The sequence below is a fragment of the Ictidomys tridecemlineatus genome, chromosome 3 (assembly GCF_052094955.1).
Source record: "Ictidomys tridecemlineatus isolate mIctTri1 chromosome 3, mIctTri1.hap1, whole genome shotgun sequence".
Taxonomy (NCBI): domain Eukaryota; kingdom Metazoa; phylum Chordata; class Mammalia; order Rodentia; family Sciuridae; genus Ictidomys; species Ictidomys tridecemlineatus.
The window spans coordinates 121,865,295-121,884,987 of record NC_135479.1 but is presented as its reverse complement, the minus strand read 5'-3'; the positions used below and the strand labels follow the sequence as shown (position 1 = coordinate 121,884,987).

At 39.6% G+C, this 19,693-nt stretch overlaps 1 long non-coding RNA gene across 1 annotated transcript in view; it reads right to left on the bottom strand.

The window, feature by feature from the left end:
- Positions 1-9,500: 9,500 nt before the first annotated feature.
- The window catches only part of LOC144375865 (uncharacterized), a 131,825-nt gene continuing 121,632 nt past the window's right edge, over positions 9,501-19,693 (bottom strand). The window contains exon 3 of the long non-coding RNA XR_013435717.1: positions 9,501-10,534. This is a non-coding gene — a long non-coding RNA (uncharacterized LOC144375865). The remainder of the gene's footprint in view (positions 10,535-19,693) is intronic.

The following is a 19,693-nucleotide window of genomic DNA, read 5'->3' as shown; positions in this document are numbered from 1 at the left end:
CTGGATCTTATAGAATGATGAAATCCAGATAAAACATTTCTGTGTGAGGCCCTGAAAAACACACAAGAAATTACGCCTTGGGATAGGAACAACAAGGGAAATGCCAAAGCCAATTAGGATAATGATTAACAAGTATACTGTCTGAGCACATACTCTCTGCCCAGCACTGTGAGCACAAAGGACAAAGGAAGGAAGTTAAGGTGAGAAAAAGCCACCTACAAAAGGTGACCAGACCATGACGCTAAAGGCAGAGAGGCTTGAAGACAAACACTGGACAAGGGCTGACCAAAGAGGCAGGGTAATCATCAATGCAGAAGGATATTCCCTAAAACCTAAGCAGTGCATATTTAAAGAAAAGCCTATGGTCTCTGGTGTGTCCTCAGAGTCTTTACAGATGTTTGAAATAGACAAAAACCAAACTCAAGTCTAGCAAAGGAAATCAAGTAATTATATCAAACATCCATATAGCAATCACCATATGCTAGACACATGAAAATATATTAACTCACTTAATGCTTGGAACAATTCTATATGTCAGGGACTTTATTCTCTCTATTTCATAGATGAGGCAACTGAGGCACAAAGAAATCAGTGACTTGCCCAAGGTTGCACAATAAATAGTTGTGCTCTTAGCTGTCACACGCTGATTCCTATCACCAGGAAAAAGCATGCACATTCAGCTTATAGCTGTGTTGTGCCCAAAACTAATTAAACTGTTTGGAACAACTTATTGCATTCAGCTTATAGCTGTGTTGTGCCCCAAACTAATTAAACTGTTTGGAACAACTTGTTTCTCCATATTTGTTCTCTCACTTAATCATTCCACAATAAATATTGAATGCATACTGTGCACCACACACTATTACAGGATTTGGTGATTCAAAACATTGAAAAAAAAATCCTTGTGTTCTTGAGGCATATATTCTACTGAGGACAACAGACAAAATAATTAAGAATAGTATACAGCATATATATAATAAGTATGGTGGAGACAAAGCAGAAAAGAGGGACAAGAGTGACTAGCAAAATTTAAAATAGTGTGATTGTGGGTATCACTGAGATCTAAGGAGGTGAGGGAGAAAGGCATGCAGAGAACTGGGGGAGGGGAGCAGGGAACATTGGAGGCAAACACAAATATCCTAGGACCAGAACAGGATCGTCCAAGGGCATTTGTGCCTAGAATGGATCTATCATTTGTTAAGTCCCTAGGCCAAGCCTTAAGGTGTGTTTTACCCCACTCATAACTGAAGTACAAGCTGTCTCCAAATTATATTGACTTCACATACTGCTCTTCTTCCTAGAAGGATTTCCCTTCATATCCAACAGTTACCAGCACCCCTCCCCCACATTCTTCCTTCATCTCTTCATAGAAATAGTACCTTTCTCATATCCCTTAGGGTATTTTCCAGTTTCCATCTTGCTTTTGATTAGAGTTACTTTTACACTTTATCTTCCCTCTATCTTCTACATATCACTGAGGGTAGAAAATGAATCTGGTTCATCATTTAATTATCTGCAGAGTATAGCCTTGCTTATAGTCAGTGTTCAATACATATTTATTGAAAATGTTTCAGTGTGTGCTTTCAACCAAATTAAACTCCAAATTATAATATCACTAACTTTACATCTTTATTTTATTATGATGGTGAAACATATTCTTATTATGCTTTATCAAATTTTTGGTTGCTTAATAATCACAAAGTTTTTTACCACAGTATTGCAACTCATCTACACGAAAAGGTTCAAGTTAATATTTTGAGCTGCAGTGATCTTAGGCGTAACACTTTTCCTTACACAACCATAAATAAAAAGAGACAGATTAGATAAGGCCACTTTGCTGTAAATAAGTAAAAGTGGCAAATTGCAGAATATCTTTGCTTATATAATCAAAACATAATAAAGAATAATATTTAAATATCTCAAGTAGATAAAACCTTAAGAAATAAGTCCAAATTTCCATTTTTACCTAATCTGACGGTGACCAACAGTTAGAACACTGTTATTTCCTGACTGAGAAATTCATTAGTGTGGGCATGGTGGTTTTCTCTTATGACCAAGCAACTCAGGAAGCTGAGGTAAGAGGATCACAAGTTTGAGGCCAGTCTCAGCAACTTAGTGAGACCCTGCTGCAAAATAAAAAATAGAAAACAGCTGGGGGTATAGCTCATTGGTAGAGCATTCCTGGTTTCAACTCCCAGCACAATAAATAAATAAATAAATAAATAAAAAGAACTAGCTAGGGTGACTTTCTGTTCCCAGTACAATAGATACCACACCGCTTTAAAACACAAGTACAATGTAGGATACAGTACTATAGAATTCAAAATAATTTTCCCTCATTCCTCTGATATAGTAAGCAGTCTAAAATGTCACATAACTGATTTGAAAGTGACCAGCTAGACATTTCAGCTCCACTGTTATTTCTGCTTTTAAAGGGGTAGAAAATAAATGGGGAAATCGCCGAGAGCCACGGCATAGTGGAGAAACACAGCACTTATTTGAAATTGCTTCCTCCATCTGAGCCTCTTCTGGTGGTACTCTGGGGACATGACCTGGCTGGAATAACAGGACAGCTCAGAGAATAGGGCTCCTGCTGTGGCCACAGGAGTAACCAGAACTTCACATCTTATTGCAGAAGGGGTAAGAAGGAAGGCAGATGCAATGTTCTGTCCACAAGAAGCTAAAATCCACCCAGCCCTAAGTACAAATAATTCATGACTCTTTGTGCCATCCTGGTTTTAAAATAAGAACCTCTGTAAATAGAAACTGTTTTTCCCTTTCTTCTCCTTTGCCAAACCCAGAATCATTCTTCCTTCCAAATCATAGTGTCCTTAATTTTTTTGGACATAATTTTTTTTTCCCAAAGCCAATTCTAAGTATCATTTCCACCACTCTTATCATGCGCACGATAGAAATATCTGGAATCTCTACCACATGACTCACTGCTCTGAGTTTGGAAGACAAGAGGATGGACAAGAGAGCTGTGTCTCATAATTATTAAGGATAAAAGAAAAGAATGGGCACCCGGAAATGTAGGAAATGATGACCCGCCATCTACTTATTGATGTGTGTTAGCGTATTGATAAGAGCTCATAGAAAGTGAGGTTCTAAAGAGAGGACCAATTTATGTGGAAATCACAGCAGGAGGTTTTCCAAGTTCCACAGCCCAGCAGGGCATCTACCCCTCCCACCTAACTGCTTCCCACCCAACTGCCTCCCACTCTTCAGATTTCAGCTTAACCTCACCATCTTCTCTCCTGCCCAAGATAATGGCCACGTTTGTACTCAACCTTCTCAGCAATTGTTTTCCTCCCTACAGTCTCTCAGGGATAAGTGGGCTGGGGATACGGGAGAACAGTACATTTTTGGCTTTACAATTCCACAATTGATTCATGGCATTAGCAGAGGCGAGCACTTGAGAAAAAGAGAAAATAAAAAGCTTTTGGATTTGTAAAGATTTGGCTTTGAATTATAAAAGCAAAATCCAGGAAAATACAGCAGAACAAAGGATTCATAGAGTAGGAAACATTTCAGAAGAAACTAACTATCCCATGAGCAGTTTTCCTACCATTTGGATATGAGATAATAGTTTGAATGGTTCTCCTGTTGTGAGAATATGAAAAGTGGCCTAGCACAGTGCCCTTTCCAGCTCTGGATGGAAATCAGAGGACAAAGTTGTACATATGCTGGAAGTTACATGTGAGAGAGGAGCCCATGTCCTAGATTTTCACCATGTGGTTCTAACTCTGCCCAGCTCACCTCAAAGCACCAAGTCCGACAAGATGACCAGGTGTAAGTTCAAAGGGCTGAAAGGGATACAGATGGCAGAGCGCTCCCTAATGAAGTCATCCCCAAACTCATGATTTCCACAGTGCAATACATGGAAAACAGCCAAGGGTTCCTGTGGAGGTATACCACCCTCCCTGAGAGTCACAGGAGAAGAGAGATGATCTGAGAAGAGAGATGATCCCTCACGGTCTGGTGCAGAGGATACAAACTGCATTACCTCTTCAAGAAGGGAAGACCAAAGACCAAATGGAAGGAGACTCCCTTGTGGAGACCAAAGAGATCAGAGGAGGACAATGAAACCTGATTCCCTTCCCTCAGGCCACAGGGACTTGCCAGAAATTTAGGGGAATCAGAAAGAAAGGGAGAATTCTGATTAAACTCAATTTTAGACCAACTTTGGATTTTAGTTTAGATTTAAGCCAGAAATGAATGTTGTCAAAGCAACAAGATTAAGTTCTATTAAAAGCAGAAATAGGGACCAGAGAGTTCAGTTATAAAGAAGGTTTCAGCTTTGCACATCCAAGCTTGTGGGCCATTATTACTTAAGAAACACCTCCCTTTTCATTGGAACAGAACAGATATTCCCTGAGCAAATCTATTAACAGTGTATGGCAGGATCAGGCCCAATTCCAAGAGACAGATCATAAATCCAAATTATCTTCTTTCTCAATGCTTCTTAAAAAAAAAAATCTCAGAAAACTTCTGTACGAAGATCATAACAAGCTACTATTCAAGCCTTTCCCAATGAGAAACCACATTGATTAATTAATTCAAAGTCCATTGCAGGGTTTTTACCATTGAAAAACTTTTTTCACAAATGAATAATTTTTAGTAAATTCTAATATAGTTGCTAATAGGAAAAAAAACGGAGTAGTTTCTGTGTCCATGCCGGAAAAAAAGCAATATCACATGGCTACCCATTAGATTTTCCACAGGGAGTTTGCAGAAGCCAGGGATCAGAGCCCACTGGGAGCCGGAGCACTAATTCTAGCTCCCCAGTGATACGTAATCCCGCAGCAAGTGCGAATCTCTCTCAGACACGTGAAGTCGGATAAGCGATAGAAGCTGAATTTCAAAGACTTGCATGCTGTTTGATTCCATTTACAAGACACTCTGGAAAAGGCAAAATTATAGAAGTAAAAACAGATCAGTGGCTTCCGGACCTAGGGATGGGAATGAAGCTTGTGGGGAAAGGAAGCCGGGGCACCTGCAGGGACCAAGAGATGGAACTGTTCTGTATCTTGATTGTCATTTGTTTTTTGTCAAGATTCTTAGAAACAACCACCAAAAAGCAGACTTTACTAGTTGTAAATTTAAAATTTTTTTTTAATTCCCATTTTGCCACTTTATGTCCAAATAATCTTGCCCTGGTTTCTAGATGTCTTTGTGCTTCATTTCATTTATCATTAAAGATAAATGAAATCACTCTTATCAGGGACCCTTTCAAGGAGGGATGAGGGCTAAGGCCCTTAGACAGAGCTGCCCCTCGAAGAGGCCTCAATACTAGTCATCATTACCGTCATCATCTCCAGCTTCACACCAGCTGTATACCAGGTGTAGTGGCTTCTTTTGGGCTCTGCCCTGATCTGCTCTTTACCTAAGCAGCCATCCGCAGAGTCTGGGAAGACTGGCTGTTGTGCCCTCCTCACCCCTTTCTAGGAACAATCTCCAGTACAGCCTACAGCCAGTCACTGGCTCTCTCAATGGCCCTCAGGAAAGGGTATAACCTCGAGTTGATATCAAGGGGATACAAAGGCCCTGCCTCCCCCAGGCTCTTGATCTGGGACAACTCCCAAGAGCCATTCCAGCTCCAGATCTCCCTGCAGGATTGGTTCTGGCCTCAACCACAACCACATTGTGTGCCAGGCGCAGCCCATCCATGACATGTTCTTTGTAGGCAGAAAAGAGAGAAAGTGTGAAAGCTTCAGAGCCAGGTGGCCTGGGGTCATTTCCTGGCTTAGCTATAGGGATCTTGATGTCACATGTCTGCTCTGTGCCCATTTCCTCATGGAGCTCTGGCAAAGGATGAAATGAACTGATGTTTGCAAAAACAGTATCTGGCCTGGGAGAACACTGAACTGTGAACTGCTTTTCTTACCAGCTCACAGGGATCCAGCATCTGTCTGAAGTTCTGTGACCTGCAAATGTCTCAGCATTCATTTACACTTAGCTTATTCTGGATTATTAGTTTTTAGTTTAATGTACAGATTTTTCTGTGCTTTATCTAAGCCAGAAGTGAGGGCTGGTCCTGTCTTTTTCAGTTTGCAAAGTAAGGTACAGGGGAATGATATGATTTGCCCAGGACCATACAACCAGACTGTGCCATACCTGTTTGTTTTCAGAAGTTGGGCTTTTCCATTGTGTCCATAAGTTATACAAGGAGCTGTTGCAGAGCTGTTCCTTATACAGACTTATTTAACTTTAGCTTTATATAGTATATGCAATATAGTTCTTAATAAGGAGACAACAATTATATTCACATTGAAAAAGCATCAAAGGGTGACACCCCCTCCCGTAAGCACTTGAACCCTTTCTGCATGTCCAACAGCTCTTTGGTTGTCTGCCTCTGAATATTTTCAGCCTTAAGCGGCTCACAGTTTGGGTTTGTGATGCTATTTCCATCAGACAGGGGTTATATTAAACCACTTTCCCTATCACTTTCCCTCATTGGTCCTACTTCAAACTACGGAACCACACCAAATAAAACAAATCCTTCATTCATATCCTAGCCTTCTGAATATTTGAAACCAATTATTACTTGTTTCCAAACTAAACAATGCAGAAAAATGTCCTCAACCAACCCTCCCACCACAAAACTTTTGATCCTCTCCACATACTTCAGCTTCCTGAAATACAGCACCTGAACCCAAACAGATCCCCATCTCTGAGCTGACAGCAAGTCAGAAAAGAGACAATAAAACGCTCTTCCATGTAAACACTGTTTTCACTAAATCAGCCAAAGAATCTAGCCATTTTGAGAAATTATGTCACCCCCAGGGACTCAAACCGAACTTAACTTTCAACTAGACTCACCAAATATGTGTTAGAAATCTCCTTCCCGATCCTCATACTAGCCTATCACTGTGCTGGTTCATTAGGATCAGTTGCTTAAAATCTCTTCTGGCTAGATATAACCCATTATTTTAATTTTTTCTGGAACATTTTGTCAAATAATCTTCATCTAAATTATTAACTTCTCCCAACATGCCATTATAGACTACCTCTAAAACATTTATGAAAATAATGACTTGTCTTTGGTTAAGACAGACACCTCCCTCAAGCATGCTAGCCACCTCTTCCTTAGGCCCCCTTGAGATTCTGTGTTCACTCATGGCACTGTGGTCCAACCTGCATCCCTCTCACTGTTCCCATAGACATCATGAATGACTTTGTCAGAGCCTAGCCAAAATCTCAATGTGCTACATATCCGTCTTCCAAAACTTTCCTGATCTACAACCCTATTTTGCTTTTTCATACCTAGTTCCAGCTCAAGGACAAAAAGTACTGTCACTCTAAGAAGCAAATAGGCAATTAGGGTGAAATTCACAGAACCTTCTTCAGATGTGCCCTGCCGACCATGAACTGCCCAGACACAGCCTGTTTTCAAAGGTCAACAAGGAAAGGGAACATTTTTAAAAATAAAGAAATAAATCTGCTGGGTAAGGTGGCACATGCCTTTAATCCTAGTGGCTTGGGAAGCTGAGACAGGAGGATCACAAGTTCAAAACCAGCCTCCACAACTTAACAAGGCCCTAAGCAACTCAGTGAGACACTACCTCTAAATAAAAAATATAAAAATGGAGATGTGGCTCGGTGGTTAAGCACCCCTGGGTTCAATCTCCAGTACCAAAAAAAAGAAAAAAGAAAGAAAAAAAGAAAAATAAATAAATCCATGTACCAGAAGAAAAAAACACAAAGGAGGTATGAGTGATGAGGTCTGAGCCTACAGAGAAGAAGTGGGGCCAGCCCTTGTAAGTCATGTTAGGGAATTGAGACTTTATCCTAAGGACAATGGGGAGCCACTGACTGATGTTAAACAAGAGAGTGACATGATCACATTTGCATTTTACAAAGATCACAGGGAAAGACTGTTCTGGAGACTCCAGCTTTGACAGGGAAGTGGGAATAGTTGACCTCAAAGGTCCCATCCAATGCAAAGGCTTTGGTTCTAACACTTAGATGATCAGGAAACCCAGAGGGAGGTTATCTTCTTCAAGGGGGATTTGCACTTTTCCTTTCCTCATGAGATTGTCCAGACTTATCACGCCCATGGAGTGTGCGCTGCTTGTGTGTGCTTATGTGCATTTGGGAAGGGGCATGGGCATAGCTAAAATCCCAGCATCCAGCTCCTGTGCATGTCAGGGTAGAACAGGTCCTCACTGCCCTGGATTCTGCCTGCTCAGTAAGCCAGGCTGCTAGGAACTGGAGCAATCCAGGAGCCTAATTTTGGAGCTGCAAAGCACACACATGCCAACCCCCAATGCTGAAAGAGTCAAGGAAGCAAGAAAAGTTTGACAGAGCCTCTATTAAAATTTCATCTTAAGAAGCATCATGTTTTCACAAAAATACAACAGATGATTAGGTGGTGAATTCAGGATTCCTCATACCACTGATTAACAAGAGTTAGCCATATGTGTAAACAAAGAGGACAAAGGGAACTGTATGTTTCTGTGTCACTGAGAAGCAGGGTTTAACAGGCCCACTCAAGTATCTTGTGATTTTCTAAAAGAATCTACCATTGCTTCCCATTGTGATTTAAAATATAAATGAAGTCCAGGCTCTATGAAGTTGAAGGTTACTATAAACAATATTTTCTGTCCAAGAGGGAATAATATGGTCCCAAATTCTATGTTCCATGGTACTGTTGGAGATGAACCAGTTTGTTTCTACCTAGGAATCTGATTTAGCATTCATTTATTAAATTTCCTATAAACATGCAGCTCCTCAAGTGCTCTTTGAACCAGGTTTAGGATTTTCCTATTTCTTTCATCAGTTAATGAGCTAAGTAAAATCTTTGGCTCATATTTATAATGTATTTGTGTGAGAATCCTATGCTAACTTTGAAAATTATGCTTTGACATTCTTAGTACTAGGATAATGTAGTGTTGTTCTTCACTAAGCCCTGTCCTACTACTGGTGGGTTTCAAGGTCTGAAGGTTAAGGGGTGATGTTTCGTACCATAGCGGGTCATTCCTCTAGTCTCGGCCTGTTTGTCAATGTTGAGCAGGGCTGGGCCAAACCGACAATCCTTATACATATCATCCTAGAAAACGACATACATGAAAGGATATTTACCCCTAGTGCAGAAATAAAAGTAGATGAAATGTTTTCCTCTCAACTTCTCTCTTCCATTTTTTAAAACAATTCTGCCAATGCAAAAAAATATATATATATTTATAGAAATATCTTCCAGGTTGTGAGGGAATTCTTGCCCAATAAAACAAATGAATCATATGTTTAAAACCAAATCACAATGCCCCTTACTGCTTCATCAGCGTATTGGGGTTCAGGGCCACCCCCTAATCTGTTCTTCAGCGTTCTTGTGCCTCTCTGTTTCTTTTCCTGCCCAGTGGAGGTAATGAATCCCCAGCCCTGGATACTGTTAGAAAGGTGATCAATCAGTGGAGTTTTTTATAAGTATATTAAAACCAATAGGAATAACAAAAGACATTATGGAAAAAAATTCTCAAAACTTTGTGTCCTATGGAAATTTATTTTGCTTTCCAGTGAAAATAGTGTTATATACATGACCCACTACCTGAAAAGTGAATTTTCCTCACCATTTTGAGACCATTAGGTTCTCTCCCAGTTATAAAAACCATTTTATGTCTTAACCACCAGATAAAAAGTACAGAGAGGAAATGAGCAATCCTGGTTCATTAGCATCATGCTAATTCACAATTAAATTGCTCATTTTATCTAATGCCACTTAGAATCACTTGGTCTTCTTAAGGTCTGTTAGCTGGCTTTGTGAAGCTTCTTAAAAAATAGAGATTTGGTTGTAATAATCCAGAGTTAAGATTATTTGGACGTTAGCATGAATTTCATCTTCTTTTATGCTAAAAGCATTTCCTGTTTCAAAACCACTCAGCCAATAAGTATTGTGCTGCTCTTTTTGTGGCTTTTACAAGACCTGACAACTCGAGCAGCTGTCATCAAGGTACATTACGGCACGAAGTACAGTCCTCAAACACAGACTGTACAGAGACTACCATTAATATTTCAGCATGAGTCTTTTGTATTAAGCTGGTTTCTGCAAATATCTCTGACAGATGCTGCCAGGCCAAAGAGCTTCCCACAACCACAATTCCAGACAAATCAGGGTGGATGTGTGTTCTCCTCGAGCAGTTGTCTGAGTCCCTGTGACAGCACCCACGGTGCAGTTGCCAGGCTTGGGGGTGCCCTTGGTGGGGACCACATGCATAGGAGGCAGTGGGGAGGCTGGGCTTTGAATACTGCTGAGCCGGAATCAGCCCTGTGGCAGAGCCTGCAAAGGGAATGGTGAGAAACATTTTTCTTTCCTCTCGATTTTCCATGATTTCATTTGTTTACTTAATTACTTTAGCCCCACCTCATTTCAAAAGCAACGGGTGAAGGCTTGGAGTGGTCAGAGCAGTGCCCCACTGAATGAGCACCCCAGAATCCATTGGCTTCCCCCTGCTCCAGGCCTGTTCTTCCAAACACTTCAACAGGAGAATATTCACTCGCCCAGTCTGAGCCAGCACCCACAGCCATAGTCACCTCCCTGTGGAGGAAGCACAAGAAGAGGAAATTCAGTTCATCTTTTCCAGGAGCCAGAGGAAAGCTTTATTTCAGCTGAGCCTCAGGCTGGGCCAAAAGAAATGGAGGCTCCATGGTCTGTCCAAATGTATCCTCCTGTTCTGTTGAGCACCTGCCATGGGAAGAGTAAGCTGCAGACTCTTCTTTCTACAGCAGTTCATGGATTCTTCCTAATAAAACAAGAAATGACTAGAAGGTACAGGCAAACCAAGCAGCACAGACAGCCCCACCTTCCTCAGACATGGACAGGAAAGGAATTGTTTGTTTCCTAGGGCCAGTTCCAAAGACAGCAAATCGCATGCTCAGAGAGCACAGGGTAACCATTGAGAAATGGAAGGTCATCTGGGTCAATCATATCTATCAGAAATCTAAGAGAAGGGTGGGCAGGGAAAGGGCTATTCTGAAGCTGCAAAAAAAAAAAAAAAAGTGTGTGGGGGGGTAATTTGTTAATTCAGCCAGTGTTTATTAAACAGTTCTATGTGTTAGGAGTTCTGAATACAAAAGATGAACAATCACGAGGCCTAGTGCCTGTCTCAGGGAGATGACTGTCTAATCGATGGATGTGTCAATGGAGTGGAACCACATTTAAATTGGGGATTTGTTCTAGAGTCAGCTGTAATGACGAAAAGTGCAGCGAACCCTATGCAAACTGTGGCTGGCAAATGCTGTCAGAAAGAGGCCAGGTTTCCCTGTGTTTTTGGAGTGATGGTTCTTTGATTGGGCCCCTGGTGAAGCACTCAGCTGTCTTGCATTCAGGATCATGGTATGTGAAAGAGCAAAATCTGAGTTCCAAAAAGTAGGCAAAACTGTGGTTGGTTTGAATCAAAATCCATTCACAAATCATCAGCATCCACATACATTGGTAAAGCCACTTAATATCTGTAATAGAAAAACCAAGATATCATTTGCAGTAACAAAAAGAATTACACATTACTCAGACACAAACTGAAAAAAATATGTATAAGATCTCTATGGAGAAAATTACAAATAACTCAAAGAGCAAAAAGAAAAATATGTGATTAAATGGATAAATGGTATGGGAAAATTATAAGAATGACAATACTTTGCAAAATTAATTAATTCAGTATAATTTCTTATTTTTGTTTTTGTTTTTAACAAAACAGGGCAGGGCCTCCTAGCTAAGTTCTTCCTTTGATGCCTCTTCTTTTTTTTTTTTTTAAATTTGTTCCAATTAGTTATATGTGACAGTAGAATGCATTTTGACACATCATGCATAAATGGAGTATAATTTCTCATTCTTCTGGTTGTACATGATGTAGAATCACATGGGTCATGTAATCAGATATGTAAATAGGGTAATAATGTCAGATTCATTCTACTATCCTTTCTACTCCATATCCCTCCCCACCCTTCATTCCTTTTTACCTAATCCAAAATATCTCTATTCTTCCCTAGCACCACCACCTCCTATTGTAAATTAACATCTGCATATCAAAGAAAACATTTGGCATTTGGATTTTGGGTATTGGATTATTTTGCTTAGCATGATATTCTCCAGCTCCATCCATTTACCAGGAAATGCTATAATTTCATTCTTCTTTAAGGCTGAGTAATATTCCATTGTGTGTGTGATATATATATCACATTTTCTTTATCTGTTCATCTATTGAAGGGTACCTAGGTTGGTTCCATAGATTAGCTATTGTGAGTTGAAGTTCTATAAATATTGGATGTGGCTGTGTCACTGTAGAATGCTGATTTTAAGTCCTTTGAGTCTATATATTATATTGATAGTAGAGGTTCTCAAACTTTGGTATACATTAGAACCACCCATAAACATGTTGATGCATCAATAGGTCTGGGGTCATGTCCTAGAATCTGCATTTTTAAGTCAACCAGTTGGTTCTCTTTAAGATGATCTTTGGGCTACATTTAAATAAACTGTGATTCATGAAATCTTCTGGCTAGGGGAGTCAGAAGCAATGTCACTGATGGCATCTTGGGTTGGGTTTTTGCAAAGGATTGGTTCCCAGTGTGCTGCTCCATGAATCTTTGCCATGAGTCAGAAAAGTCTGTCTTTTGAAATTAAAACATTCCCCAAATTGGGGTCAGTTTGAAAAAGGGAGGGGGCCTTTAAGCACTAGATTCTTCAGCATGGAGAGAGATTCCTTAACAAAGCCTAAACAGATCAGCTAACCCAGATTTAAAAGACCTATGTCTTTCAACTTCAACAGCCCTTAGTCAGTAGGCGTATGCTTTGTCCATAGAGTCATCTTCTTTAGTCTTGTTTTCCTTCCTTCTCTTTTGATCTCACCTGTTCCCTTGACTTCTTCCCTGTTCCTATTCCTGCCTCCCCTCCCCTTGGTTTATAGGTCAAATTGCATAAATTAAATGTATATAACTATTTGGGACCTCACTCTAAACAGTATGATAAATGTTTTGACAGAATAAAAGTTGAACCTAGATATTGTACATGATTTTAAGGGCACGTGCAGGAGTAAACCTCTATTAATGGGGTTAGCTGTCTTAATTCCAAAGAAACTATGATTGAGAACAACCAAGAACATTCCTAACTCACGTTTCACCTGGGAGACTGCCAAGACCTTGCTGAGGGTTCCTCCGTCCCCTCCCCACACGGCTGGATTTGGACTCCCCACACTGAGGGACTGTGTGGGTTCCACACGCTCGCTCCCTTTATGAATTCCAGCACAGTGAGACTTCAGTTATAATGACCATATTGGAAAAAAAATATGTTAATGTTTTTAAATCCTCTCAGAATAATTTCATTATTTTTAATTTAACATCTACAATGTTTTTGAAATCCCATGAGAGTGAAAAATTCCACCTGGAGGGTAAAAGAAGGCATCACAGAATGAGCCATCTTTGAACTTAGCTTTAAAAGATGGGATAGAGGGCTGGGGATGTGGCTCAAGCGGTAGCGCGCTCGCCTGGCATGCATGCAGCCCGGGTTCAATCCTCAGCACCACATACCAACAAAGATGTTGTGTCTGCCGAGAACTAAAAAATAAAATATTAAAAATTCTCTCTCTCTCTCTCTCTCTCTCTCTCTCCTCTCTCACTCTCTCTTAAAAAAAAAAAAGATGGGATAGAGAGAACTGGGAGTAGGTAGGGGAAAGAATCGTGAATGGTGGCAAAGGGATGAGAATAAACACATTTTTAAAAATTATTATTATTAAAGAAGAAAAACTCACAAAGTAAAAGAAACCTGCCTTCACCGTGACCTTGTATGCTCTTTCTCCCTACTCTTCTCGTCCCCAGTCTTTCATTCCTCTCACCACCATTATGTATCTTCATCCCATGGCCTGTTCCAGGCAGGAGAAGCCCTCATACACCAGCCAGTCCTACTTCATCTTCCTGGTCCTCTTGGTAAACAATAAAACCATGTAATTAGTTATTTTAGCTAAGTTGTTAAAATTAATATGCTCTTAATGCCTCATCTATTCCATTGAGCTCTCCCCAATCTGTTCTCTGCCAAACGGACCTTTTCACTCCTGTGTCCCACAGAGCTTTGAAGCTCCAATACAACGTTGACATAGCACCCTTACTCAGTGCCGGGGCCCTTGTCTGTCTCCCCCACCAGGTAGAAGGACCCTTTCAAAGCAAGGGCACCTTCCTGTTCACATTGGACTGGACTGAACTGGCCTTTTCACAAGCCGACTCTTCCTGTGGGAAAGCGTGGGAGAAAGACTGAGGAGACTTGTCGTTCTTATTAATAAGTGATGACAAGAGGGAACTGGCTTCAGAAAAGGATTCCTTCTTTAACTCTGTGCTCTCGGTGTTTTAAATAGCCTCCTTTTCACATTTTCAGAGATGTGCCTTGGTAAAATGGAAGTTTACTACAAGAAATGCAGAACCTGCTCAAAGGGATTGGCTCCACTTTAGCAAAATTGCTTTTCTAATCCACTTTGTTATTGGAAAAAACTGACATAAATTATTGTTGAAAAATAATCCAGATACTTCTTTAGATATCAAGTAGCTTTTACTTTGCAACAGCGCAACAATTTAAGGGCAAATCATTTAGGATATGTGGGTTAATTATTTCTTTAAATTACATAAAGGTTTGAAATATCATGGTCCTATATTATTATACTGTGGCTTCCTATTGAAAACAGGATGGCTGGACATAAGATGTAAATGTGTTCTACAAAAAGTAAAAGCCTCACTCAGCCATACTATTTTTACCTGAAGTATTTTTTCAATCTTTAGTAGTATGAATTAGCTGATTATTAAATTCATTAATTCATCCATTAAACCTGTATTAAATGTCTTACATAAAGCTTTATCCTGTTACCCTTCAGTATTATTCTCCTATAACTAGAGAGGGTTCACGAGTCTCCACAGCATCCCTTTTCATCTCTTTAGATGTTATTCTTATTTCTCCAGTCAGAATCTTCTCATTTAAATTGTATAACTAGAGAGTGAGCCCAGAAGAGTGATCCAATTCTTCCTTCCAGTAAAATCATTTTCTGAAACCAGGAACTTTCTCAGGATCTGTGAAGCCTCCCAGAAATATATGGTCCCTAATTTGAAAACCCAACCTTAGAAATGACTAGCATGTATTAATGTAGACTAAAGTAAAACTATCCCAGTTCCCGCAAAGATGTAGTGATTCTGATAATCTCATTCATGGTGGGTGGCAGTTATAATTGTTTTTTGTAAAGAGATACTAGATATCAAGAATCATAAAAATGTTGAATACAGCTGCATGTTCTGTTTATCAGATGCAAAGTCAACATGCGAAATTCTTACAAGGGTTTCTAAAGTCAGATTTCAACATGGTGGGCCTTGACTCTGCCCCAAACAACAGAACTGTTCATTGAACTGTTACAGTATAATTATTTGGAGGGAAATAGAAATGATAAATTACTTCACTTAGTAGATAAGTATAAAGCTGTTCAAATACTATTTATTAGTAGTACTGATCATTTACATTTGACCGCATTCTCAAAAGGAATTAAGTTTCCAAATATGGACTGGAAGTGTGAGCCAAAACAAATATTTATAAAAAAAACAAAAAACAAAAAACAACAAGATTTGAGATGATATTACATTCCAAGATATATAAGGTATAAAAACATTTTTTCAAAAATAATAAATGAAGAAATCAGGATTAATGGAAAATGAGAATGGAAAGTGAGATAAAGCCAGAACCAAGTTGAGCACAGTTGAGTAGATCCTTAAACTTGGAATTAAGCTTCTTGACAGTCACACAAAGGAGAAATATTCACTGTGTATGAGGAACATGATCTACTGGAATAACCATAGGCCGCCTGATATTGAGTCCTGAAAGAAATTTGCCCAGGATTTTGCCAGAAACAGAAAGACTAGACTATACCAGAGAGTCACCTCCTGTGGCAATATCTGCCTCAATCACTAAGGGACAACAACAGCCCTGGTTGCCCAGAAGCCTTGGGAGTGTCACATCCACACAGATGCTAGGAGATGGCAGCATTCCATTTCACGTTCATTGGGAAATAAGAGGCCTTGTCTACTCTCTGTCCCTTTGATATCCTGAGATTTCCATCTCGATGAGATGAAAGGAGCCCGTGTACTCTGGCCCAGACAACTCAGGTAGATTCAGTTCAAAGCTTTGCATATTATAGTTAGCAAGCCAAATTTATAACAGATGAAGAACATTGTTCGAGGATTTGTTTATTTTCTGACTCCAAAGGGTATCTGGAAACAAAGGCCTACATTGAAATGTTATCAGAGAATAGTGGAAGTAGCATTAAAAAAAAAAAGGGTACAGATATTTCAAGCCTATCTCATCGCTGGTATAAACACCTACTGTTATTCACACATTATTTCCACTGGAAGGTACTGTTTATCCCATAACATTGGATCTGTGCCCACTAACACAGCTCCTTCTGTATCAACCCAACCATGATTAAGGAACTTGCATCCAGTGTGTGGGTCTATTGAGTAGCCATAATGAAAGGTCAGAGAGCAGCTGGCTGCCAGGTAATGCATGCTCTAAGACTGGGGCTGTGAGGAAAGGGAGCCAGCAGGCCTTACTCTGAGAGGAAATGTGAGTCCATGACTTGAAGGTGATTCTTCTCAGTGGTGATCTGTGAGGGAGGATGAGAATCCATGGATTTAGTCATCCCAGCTGAAAGTCCCCAGATTGGTCACTCCACAGAATGAGAGGATGACTCACTCAACTTATTCTCACTTGTTTCTTCCTCTGCAAATTATAATAACACTGAGTAGATGTGTTATAAGAATGAAATAATCAAATATGGGAAACACCTGGGAATAAGTGCTTAGCTCAGTATAAGTGCTCAGTACATGGTAAAACTAAGGTCTTCTAGAAGAGATAGGACACAAATAGGCTTCAGTGGCAGTATAAGAGATTTGGGTCTGATTGGATGATCACTTTATAACTAAGTGAAGAGAGGAAGAAATTCTGCTTAATCACCACTGTTTGCCAATGCCTCATACAATCCCTAGCAGACACTCGTAGCTCAATAAATGCTTTTCTTTTAAGGTTTTCATTCCCTTCACCTAATTTTCCCTAATGTTTATATTTCATATCGCCATACTACAATGATCAAAACTAGGAATCGATGAATATTTTGAATGACTACTGGATATTATTTTCAAATGGTCAAAAACAAGGTTATTATCCATTTATCTGAGATCATTTCTTTTAGGAAACATAGAATGGAAAATTTTTAAAGTCCCTGTTTTACATTCCTATGTATCAGAATTCCAAAATTATTTTGGAGGGAAAAAAATAATTCCTCTCATTAAAGTGGTGAAGCCCATGGATGTGGGTTGCACAGCTATGAGACAGAAGATGCAGGAGGCAAAATAATTGATCCTTTGAATTCCTCAGATTTGGGGTTCAAGATTCTCCGTGAAGCAATGAACTTCAGCTTATTGAGCAAACCATGATTTACAACAACAAAATACATTGGTGCAAATTATGTAGAACATGAATTATTCTTTCTATTGAAAGCAAAGGACGTCTTTCAAATCATAGCTCTTTGTTATGAATATCTCTATATCCTGCATAGACGTTGATCACACCCCCACCAATTTTGTGAAGAGACAGTAAGTCATCGAGTTACCTAATTTGTGTCAGAAGCCGGGAAAAGATGTGTCAACAACAGCATTTTTTTTGCATCCTAGTGACAGGTGAGCACTCCAACTGTTGCTGATCCCTTAAAATTTTCTGCTTCCTCATTCACTGAAATGTTTTCTTTTCTTCTGTTGAATTGGAATCAGTGAGGCAAGGTAGGGCACAATGTGTGACAACAAATGGCATCTGAAATAACTGTCCATAATGCACCATACATACAGGACCCCAAAGACCAGATATTTTCAAAGATTCACAACAATGATTACAATTTTAAATCATAAAACTTTAAGCTGGAGGTGATGGCACAAGCCTATAATCCCAGCATCTCAGGAGGCTGAGGCAGAAGGATCTCAAGTGCAAGGCCAGCCTCAGAAACTTGGTGAGTCCCTAAGCAACTTCGCGAGAACCTGTCTCAAAATTTAAAATAAAAAGGGCTGGTGAATATGGCTCAGTGGTTAAGCAACCCTCAGGTTCAATCCCTGGCACCAAAAAAGAAAAATAAAAGAAAGACATACCACCTCTGTCTGAAGACCTTTTTCTGGATCTCATAAGATCTCAGAGTTAGGATCAGAAAGAACTCAGCTAAGCCTCCTTTTTTTTTTCTCTCTTGTTTTTCTTTCTTTTTCTTTTTGTCCATTCCTTCCTTCCTTCCTTTCTCCCTTCCTTCCTTTCTTTTCTTTTTTGCACTGACCTTGGGCTCTCAAAGATGCCCTGTGAAGCTAATAACCAGTTGTGTCCACAGTCAACCATTTTAGTCATCATCTGGCTAAGCTTAAGTCCAGAAACACGTTTCACTCAAAGGCTTGTTGACAGTAACTCCAGTACATGAAATTCACTTCCTTCCAATGACTCTTTAGTACTTTTCTCAAAATATAATAATAAGAAGAAGGAGGAGGAGGAGGAGGAGGAGGAGGAGGAGGAGGAGGAGGAGGAGGAGGAGAAAATATTTTTTCTCTTGAAGATATTTTCTTCTTTACATAAATTCTGTCCCACAGTCAAATTTGACTGTCTTTAACATTCTGTATGAGCACATTTTTAATATACCTTACATAATTTCTGCCCGATTATTAACTTGACAGCAAATTACTCAGAACAAACAAATTAAGCCTCTAAAACCTATTAAATATTTATAGAGTACCTCAGGTTGCTATGTGAAGATACTCAACAAATATGAAGTATAGTTTTTTTTATTTCAAAGACTTTACAACTCACTTGGGGAGATAAAATATGTTGGATTTTAGAATGAGAAAGGCTTACCAGTCCATCACTGTCCAGATAACAAAATGGAGAAGAGGAAAGGATGGTTTGACCACCAGGAACTGCATTAAGATACCCTCCAAAACTGACAAAAGGCATATTGGATCACTTATGGAAAAATCCAGGTAGATCTTCATCAGTAACATTATGTTGCAAAGGTTATCAACAGAGGCAACTGTGATAACTCCTAGTGCAAGATACTCCTAGTGCACTCTCGTGTATCTTGCTACCATCACACCTAAAAAGAAGGAAGTCAGAGCTCCTCAGAGAGGGCCCCCCAGCACGTGATGCATATGATAGATAGAGGAAGGGGCAAAGCAGACACTGTGCAGAGATATCAGAGGGGTAAATCAGCACATTCAGGCAGGTATAATGATAACTATGGATCATCATCTGATCAGTGACTCCTAGACCACAAAATAACCCCTCCTCAAGATCAAGAAAGAGTGAATGTTTATCATTTGGTTGGTTTTGGTTTTGGTTTTGGTTTTTCCAGGTATGAGTTGTCAGTTACTATGTATCACAGCCAATTTGTGATGGATAAACATGTTAAATTACATTTTCTTTTTTTAAATAACATTTTCTGTTAGTCATTTTATTATAAGTGCACTACAATATGCTTGTGGAATTTCTTTTATATTCCCAAGATGAGTAAAAAAAAAACTGTGTCACCTAACAATTTTCCATGAAAAAAAAAAAAATCATTCGTTGGTTGTATGTAGATGCATGTACCAGGAGAGAGACAGAGTGCTAGAAAGACTTGCAGATGAAGGGACACTGGGATTTCATATGACACAATGA